Source organism: Silene latifolia, chromosome 5, assembly GCF_048544455.1.
Source record: "Silene latifolia isolate original U9 population chromosome 5, ASM4854445v1, whole genome shotgun sequence".
In the NCBI taxonomy this organism is placed as follows: Eukaryota; Viridiplantae; Streptophyta; class Magnoliopsida; order Caryophyllales; family Caryophyllaceae; genus Silene; species Silene latifolia.
Genome location: NC_133530.1, coordinates 26673073 through 26681354, shown reverse-complemented (window position 1 = coordinate 26681354; position 8282 = coordinate 26673073).

The following is an 8282-nucleotide window of genomic DNA, read 5'->3' as shown; positions in this document are numbered from 1 at the left end:
CATTGTTCATAAAGTCACAATGTGGTGAAATGTTGATTGTACAGATTTATGTCGATAACATAATATTTGGTACAACTAATAAACTTCTTTATTTGTACTTTTAGGAACTAGTTAAATCTGAGGTTGAAATTGTAATACCCACATTTATTCAAGAGCCTTATCAAGACATTCCTAGATAAATGGAACTGTTACCATCTCAGTTTCCTGAGACAGTGAATACAAAGATAAACAAATTCAAGGTACTTTAAATAAAAATCCAATAAAGGTTTTATTACATTAATCAACTGAATGAATAATTAGTATAGTACAAGTTTTACGCAATGGAAGTAGTTTAAGTCTAAACATAAATAAGTAACAACTTAAGCTAGGTGATGCTAGACAGGATTTTGGCCAAGCTCGGGCGAGAGTCACACGTTCCAAGCTTCCCAGTCTCCTATTTCAAATACTTGTATTTCAATCTGCTCCCCATTTAATCGGAATTATTAAATGGTTCATTAAAGGATGCAGTCAATTAAAGCAGGCATCATTTTATTTTGACACAACTACAAACTCGTCAACAAAAAGGTTGAATAGAATAACAATCAACAATAAATGACAAGAATAAGATGAATACGCATGGTATGATATGATACGCAAATTCAGCTGAGCTCATCACTTGAAACACCCATTCATCCCACCAATCTCTGGTCCGGGGCAGCCTCAACCCACAGTTGAGAAATCACACTTTATCACCCAGAGAGAAGTCTGAAGAAGCAGCCTGGGCAGTACAAAGCATATACCACGCCACAATAATAACCATCCAGAACGAGTCTGGCAACCAATGCAAATTGTAACACCATTATACATCAAGGTGCCTTACAAAGACCACCTTAACATATCAAGGTGCTACCATCTCGCTTGCCCGAGGTAAAGTATATCAAATAGACCATCAAAGAGACATTTATTAAAAGTACAAAACAGTTTAATCAAAATACAACTGAAAGTCAAACCAAAACTGTTACAACTCCAAACAACCAAAAGAAACTAAGTTCATGCGACAACGGAAGCTAACTAAACACAAAGTGATGACTCGGTCTCATCCATAACCCGCGAGCTATATCCATAGTCATTGCCTACTAAACTAACTGATCACTATCCTCGAAAGGATATCCCCAGTTTTCAAAACAATAAACGGGGTCAGTCAACTGCATAATCAAGATAAGAAATCACAAACACAAACCAATACACAAGCCAATCCAAACTATAGTAACCATCCTCCAAACTCCAATAGTAACCGATGTGAGGCTACACACCAAAGTGTGTAGCCCCTGTGTTACCCATCAAATGAGTAACCCACACCGCTAGTGGGGGACCGCAGCCCTGCTCACCAAATCCCCGCTCATCGCAACGAGCGAGCCCAGATCATTATTGTGCACATACCTCTTGTGACGGGAGCCTCAAGAGGCGAACATGGGGTTGAAACCATCACCCGAAAATGGTCCCATAACAACAATACCAATCAACAACAATCTCAATCAATATCAATCCAATGATGCAGGCTATTGTGGGTGTTGCTTCGGACGGACGTAAGGAGGATGTGGTGATGTAGGGGTTGGAGGGGAAGGGGAAAGCTGATGGCCAAACATGGAGAAGACGAACCCGCGATATGGAGGTTGTTTTTTCAAGAAGTAGTGGTCTGTTGATGGATAATTCCACTAAAAATGAGAATAAGAAGAGTGGATGAGGGGTGGATGATGAGAGTGTTACTATTTTTAATAAGAAGGTTCTCGTGCACGGGGATGTGATAATATTTGAGGCGGCGGTTGATTCAGATCAATCCCGCCGGATCCAATGAATTGTTTAAGCCTTAGCTGCAGGAGGCTGGGCAACCCCAATGCAGTAGACGGACTTCGAACCCTTATCCGACGGGAGGCCTCGACTATTGGTTTTGTTTGTGAGACGAACCTTGGTTGTCGTGATATGAGGAAGGTGATCGATATGATGGATGGGTACCATGGGTTGTGTGTGGATAGTGTTGGCAGGCCGGGTGGGTTGCGTTTCTTTGGCGTCAAGAGGTTACGTACGTTCAAAGCAGCAACAGTTCACTTTGTGGATTACGATGTAGAAATTGAGCAAGTAAAATGGAGGTGGACTAGTTTATATGGATGGCCATCGGTACAGGATCGTCATTTATCTTGGCAACAATTACGCTTGCTAGCTCCCGAGGCTCCTGGCCCATGGCTATGTTTTGGTGATTTTAATGAAATACTAGTTTGAATGCCCGTGCGTTGCAACGGGGTAATTAGCTTATTTATAATGCAAAAAAAAAAACGTTATAAGCGTTTAATGTTTACATTATATGTCTAATGATTTGTTTACATATTATTAAAATATCTCTTTCAAAAAAAATAAAAGATTAATATATACGTGGGTTAACTCTTATTTATAATCATATAATCACCCCACCTTATACTAATCTTTCGATGTGGGACAATTCTACTATTTATAAGTAATATATTCAAAAAAATTGGATTTTTTTTTTCTGATGTGGGACAATTCTAATATTTATACGTAATATATATTTATCAAACCTGCATTATTTTTCAATGTGGGACAAATAACATACTCAGAATTACACCATCTTTTTTGCACTTAGTTCGACATCCAACCAGATCTCGAATACTGAATACAGACAATTGCTACTCATTATATCTAATAGTTATATTTAAATTTAATAATATGATCAAGTACTCTCCATTAAATTTGTACGTTGTTTTTCTTTAAAAAAAATTTAACATAATTGAGATACGGAAATTTCCCGTGGTACCCCTTAATTTTGTTAGATTTTCCATGTTACCCCTACTTTTAAAAATCTGCCTATGGTACCCTTGAGGTTCCATTATTTTTGCCCATGGTACCCCCTAATGTAAAGGCTGTTAAATGGACGTTAAGTTTGATGGCGTGACAATAAAATAACAATTAAAAAATAATACCCCCTTTATTATTTTATTGGTACAGATATCTCTCTTTTAAATGCAAATTTAATTAATTATATCTTTATGATATTGGAAATTTCTCATGGTAACCTTGAACTTTGATGGATTACACATGCTACCATGGACGTTTGTTTTCTATTTTTTTTTATCATAATTAAAATATGTGCAAATGATAAGAATCTATACTCTAATGATAGAATATTTTTTTAACATAATTCTAATTATATTATTTAAACATAGTATATTTACCACACCTACATTATTTTTCAATATGGGACATATAAAATCTATAGGTAAAAAATATAATGATATAAACTTTTAAGAGCTCTCCAAGACAATACTTAAGCGACTCAAAAGATTTTGGGTTGATGCCTAAGTTCCAAGGATGCTCATAGAATCACCCACCTTATGCTATATTTCAATGTGGAAAAATTCTATTTTTTATATGTACTATATTTATCACACCTATATTATTTTTCAATGTGGGAGAAATAACATACTATGAAATACACCATCATTAATATGTGCAAATTATATAAAATCTATATATACTCTAATGATAGCATTTCTTACCATGAATCTAATAATATTATTTTCATAATTTTTTTACCAACATTATTTTGTCAAATGAAATTTAAAAGCTTTTATATAAAAATTAGAAACATCACTTGAATATAAAATAAGAAATACGTAGTATATATTATAATAACTAAAAGATTTTCCAAACATTAACTTAGGTTAGAAATCATTATTGTAGAGACAATAATACAAACTCTTTTAAGAGTTATCTCTGACAATACGTAAGGGAATCAAAATATTTTGGGTTATGACTTCTATTTATAATCATAAGATCACAATGCCTTATGGTAATCTTCCGATGTGGGACAATTCTAGTATTTATACATAGTATATTCACCACACTTACGTTACTTTTCAATGTAGGACAAATAACATACTAAGTACACCATTTTTTTTGCACCTACTTTGACATCAACCCGATATAATAATGAGAAAATACAATACAATACTACAATATACACTCTAATGATAGCATTTTTTTGTCACAATCTAATTATATAATTTTCATACGATACTTTTTTTTTTCAAATGAAATATGAAGTTTTTATATCAAAATTATAAACATCACTTTAATATAATATAGAAAATGTATATATATGGGACATTTCTATTATTTATACATAATATATTTACAACACCTACATTATTTTTCAATGTGGGACATATAACATACTAAAAAGTCTATATCTTTTATATCAAAAAATTTTGGATTAATACCTAAGTTTCAAGGATGTCTCCTATTTATATTTATAGAATCACCCTACCGTATACTATTATTTCAATGCGAGATACATAATTTAATTATTTAGACGTAGTATGTTCATAATGCCTACATTATTTTTCAATGTGAAAGATATAACATACCAAGAAATACATGTCTCTTCTTAAAAAACCACTATTGTATACATATTATTTTTCTTTGAAGGTAAAACCACTTAGTCTCGATCATTAGATATGGATCTCTACATCGTAGATATAACGACTCATTAATGCTTTATTCTTTGCATTGGAAGACAACTATTAGTAAAATCTTTAGTTTTGTATTTGTGTCAGGAGACTACCATTAGTAAAACCTTTAGTCTCTTTAAAACAATATTTATGAGACTCAAAAAGTTTTGGGTGGATACATAAGTTCCAAATATGCATCCTATTTATAATCATAGGATCACATCACCTTATACTAATCTTTCGATGTGGGACAATTCTACTATTTATATGTAGTATATTCACCACACCTACTTATTTTCCAATGTGGGACAAAACATACTAAAAGTACACAATTTTACGTATTAAGAAGTACACCATCTTTAATTGTGCAAATAATATGAAATTTATACTCTAATGATAGCATTTTTTAACACAAATCTAATTATATTATTTTCATAATTTTTTTATCGATATTTTTTTGCCAAATTAAATGTAAATGTTTGATATAAAAATTGGAAATATCACTTGAATATAATTTAGGAAATATACATATTATAATAATTAAAAGATTTTCCACTATATTTTTTACATCAAAAATTATACTTTCCTAAATTGATTTTTGATGATGTGGACGCTCTCAGATCGCTCGAAAAAACTCTCTCTTTTATATATATATATAGATTTTATTCTAATGAGATGAAGGTAGATGAGAGGGCGCAGTGGCAGATGAACAACTTTCACTACTACAAATCCAGGCAACTACAACGGCCCTGTAACAACGCTTATTCACAAAAATCACCATAAGACGTTGTAGAATGGGTGGCGCGAATTTTACTAAATTTAATTACAACGGTTATGTGCTGATAACCGTTGTTATAAGTTTTAACAACGGGTCAAACTTGCACAACCGTTGTTAATATAAAAACTAATAACAACAGTTTACTTTGTAATACATTATAACCGTTGCTAATAATTTGGCGCAAAGTTAATGAAAAGTAATTACAACGGTTATACATAAACCCGTTGTTATTACTTTTTAACAACGGTTTTCTTAATAACCGTTGTTAATATAATCTCTAATGACAACGGGTTTATGTGTAAAAACCGTTGTCAATACTTTCCATAATATAAACCACACAAACACATATCAGCTACAACCACAAATACAAACCTAACACAAACACAAACATACACAAACACAAACACACACTTTCTCATCGTCTCTTTCTCTCTTTCTCATCGTCGCTTTATCATCTTCGTCACTATTGTTGTCATCGTCTCTTACTTTCTCTAAATATCAGGTAAATATCTATCGCTTTATGGTTTTAGGTTTTGTCATCTCCGTCATTATTTTCTTTCTCTAATTATTTTATTTGCATGTGTTTTTATCGATCATTATTGTTCTTTCTCCAAGTATTATTCGCTTAATTAGTTTTGTCACTATTGTTTTTCTGCGTTTATTAGCTAATAAAACAAATTAAATAAAATAAAACAAAGAAGAAGATGATGGAGAGGAATGCATAAACTTAATTAATAATTAATATATAAATACATAAAAAACTTATTACACTGCTAAAAATGCAATTCTTAGATATGCATAGAGAGTCTTATTCTCTTATATGATATCCATCATCTCCTCCTTTGCTATTTGGAGGTTTCGTTCCGCAGACGCTATATCGTCATATAGCTACATTATCCGCGGCTCTGTCAAGCGATTTTTTTGGCGTCCTTGAGTGCGATCCGAGCTTCCTCAAGGTAACTCCTGAACCTTCTCTCGATGTCCAAAAACCGGCGGATGAAACTCTTGTTGTACTCGGTCATAATGCATGTATTACGGATGGTATCATTCATTGTTGAAGGAAATTTGGAGTTTGTTTTAAAGATTTAAGGTTTGGAGTTTAGGACGTGGAGATAGTGATATAATGGAATGGTTATTGAGATAATGCATGAATTTATACTTAGTAATGTGTCGTTTGAATTGTTTTTTAATTAATATATGTTTAGGAAGTTGTGCCATCATATCTGCTTCAAATCTTATAACCCTTCTCATTCCATATATTGTCCTTTCATATGCAGGGATTTGGCAGTAATAATGCATGCATCGGAATTATAAGGGGCAGTAATAATGCATGCATCTAGTAATATATAATTTAGTTTTTTTTTTTTAAATCAACAACAACGGTTATTTAAAAAAAAACCGTTGTCTTTAGTTATAACAACGGTTTTTTCTACTGTAACCGTTGTTATAACTTTCCCACCAAAAATTAATCACACTTTTCACAACGGTTTTTTCTACTTTAAACCGTTGTTAATAGTTTTCACAACGGGTTTCTTAGAAAAATCAACCGTTGTTAAAACCTTTAACAATGGACGCTTTAACAACGTCCGCTTTTTTAAATAACAACGGTTTTTAACCGTTGTTATTATAATACTACGGTTTTATGAGTCTTTGAGTACTCTATCGAGTGGGGCTTACTCTGTCGAGTAAGTAGTTTTTGACGCAAAATAGTAGCCTGCCTGTAGGGTACTCGATCGAGTAAGTTGGGTACTCGATCGAGTAGGGGGCACTCGATCGAGTAAGTGTGTTTTACGGGATGTTTTAGCCGGGTTTTGTTAATAACGCGAGATTTATATAAAAGGCTTCCGTCATTGTTCTTAATCATTTTTACTTCTTAAAATCTTTTAAGAGAAGAGAAAAGAGTTACGTAGTTCGCTTTCGTCACGTTATTAACAAATCCCAAAGGCTAAGGTGGTCGGATCGTCGTGTTCTTTACACCGTTGAGTTCGTCGTGTCGAGGGTAAGATCCTTGTATAGTTTTTATGTTGTTTCTTTAAGTTTGGTTAAAACCCTAATTTGGTAGATTTAGGGGTTTTGGGTATGTTGTATGGATTGGATGATAATTATGTGAATATGTGTTGTAGGAGGAGGATTCGTAGAGGGACATTGTTGTTTAGCTGTTGTGACGGTCTTGTGGCTGCTATTCAGGTAGGGCTTCCCTACTCAAGTATTAGTTACATGATGTGTGTGGTGATTGTCTTTGTAGATGGTAATTGTTGGTTGTTTCAGACGGTTGTGATATTGTGTTGTTGATTGTGACGGTTGTGATATTGTACTATTGGTAATTGTATGTAGTTGTGATGTCTATCGATGTGGTTGTTGTGCCTCGGGCGGTGATCCGGGCACGGTACTTAGTGTTGTGATGCGGATATTTTCGCACTGCGGTGTGGTTGTTGGTGACGGTGTTGCGATCCGTCACGGTTTTGTGGTAGAATAGGCGGGATGATTATGATTCGAGTTTCGAAAGTACATACGAGTCATACATAGATTGTTGTTTTGTTTGATGTTGCTTCCTGTGAGTTTCGAGTTTGTACGAGATAGACAATTGTTTTGTTTATTGATGGTTCTTACCAGTTTAAGTTTGGGAATGAGGGTAAAGTATGATATGAAAGAGAGTTGTGTCTTTTTTCGTCGTTGTCATGGTATAATGATATTCTGTTGATGGGACACAGTTGTGAGAAGTTGTTATAGTACATGTGATCTTGTTGTAGATGAGGCATTGGTGCACATAGTCATGGCAAGTGATTTGTGGAACATGTGTTGTACTGATATGGACGCTGCAGAGGGTTCATAATCATATTTTGGGACACTGAGTGTAGGGTGTTTGGAATTAGTGACATGTTAAGTTATGTATGAGTTTTGCGGTAACGAAAGAAAGGAACTTGAGGATCTAGTGTGAGTGTACGTAATGAGGATGTGGATCGTGAGTTATGCTTTTGGTGATAGGAGTTTTATATAGTTTA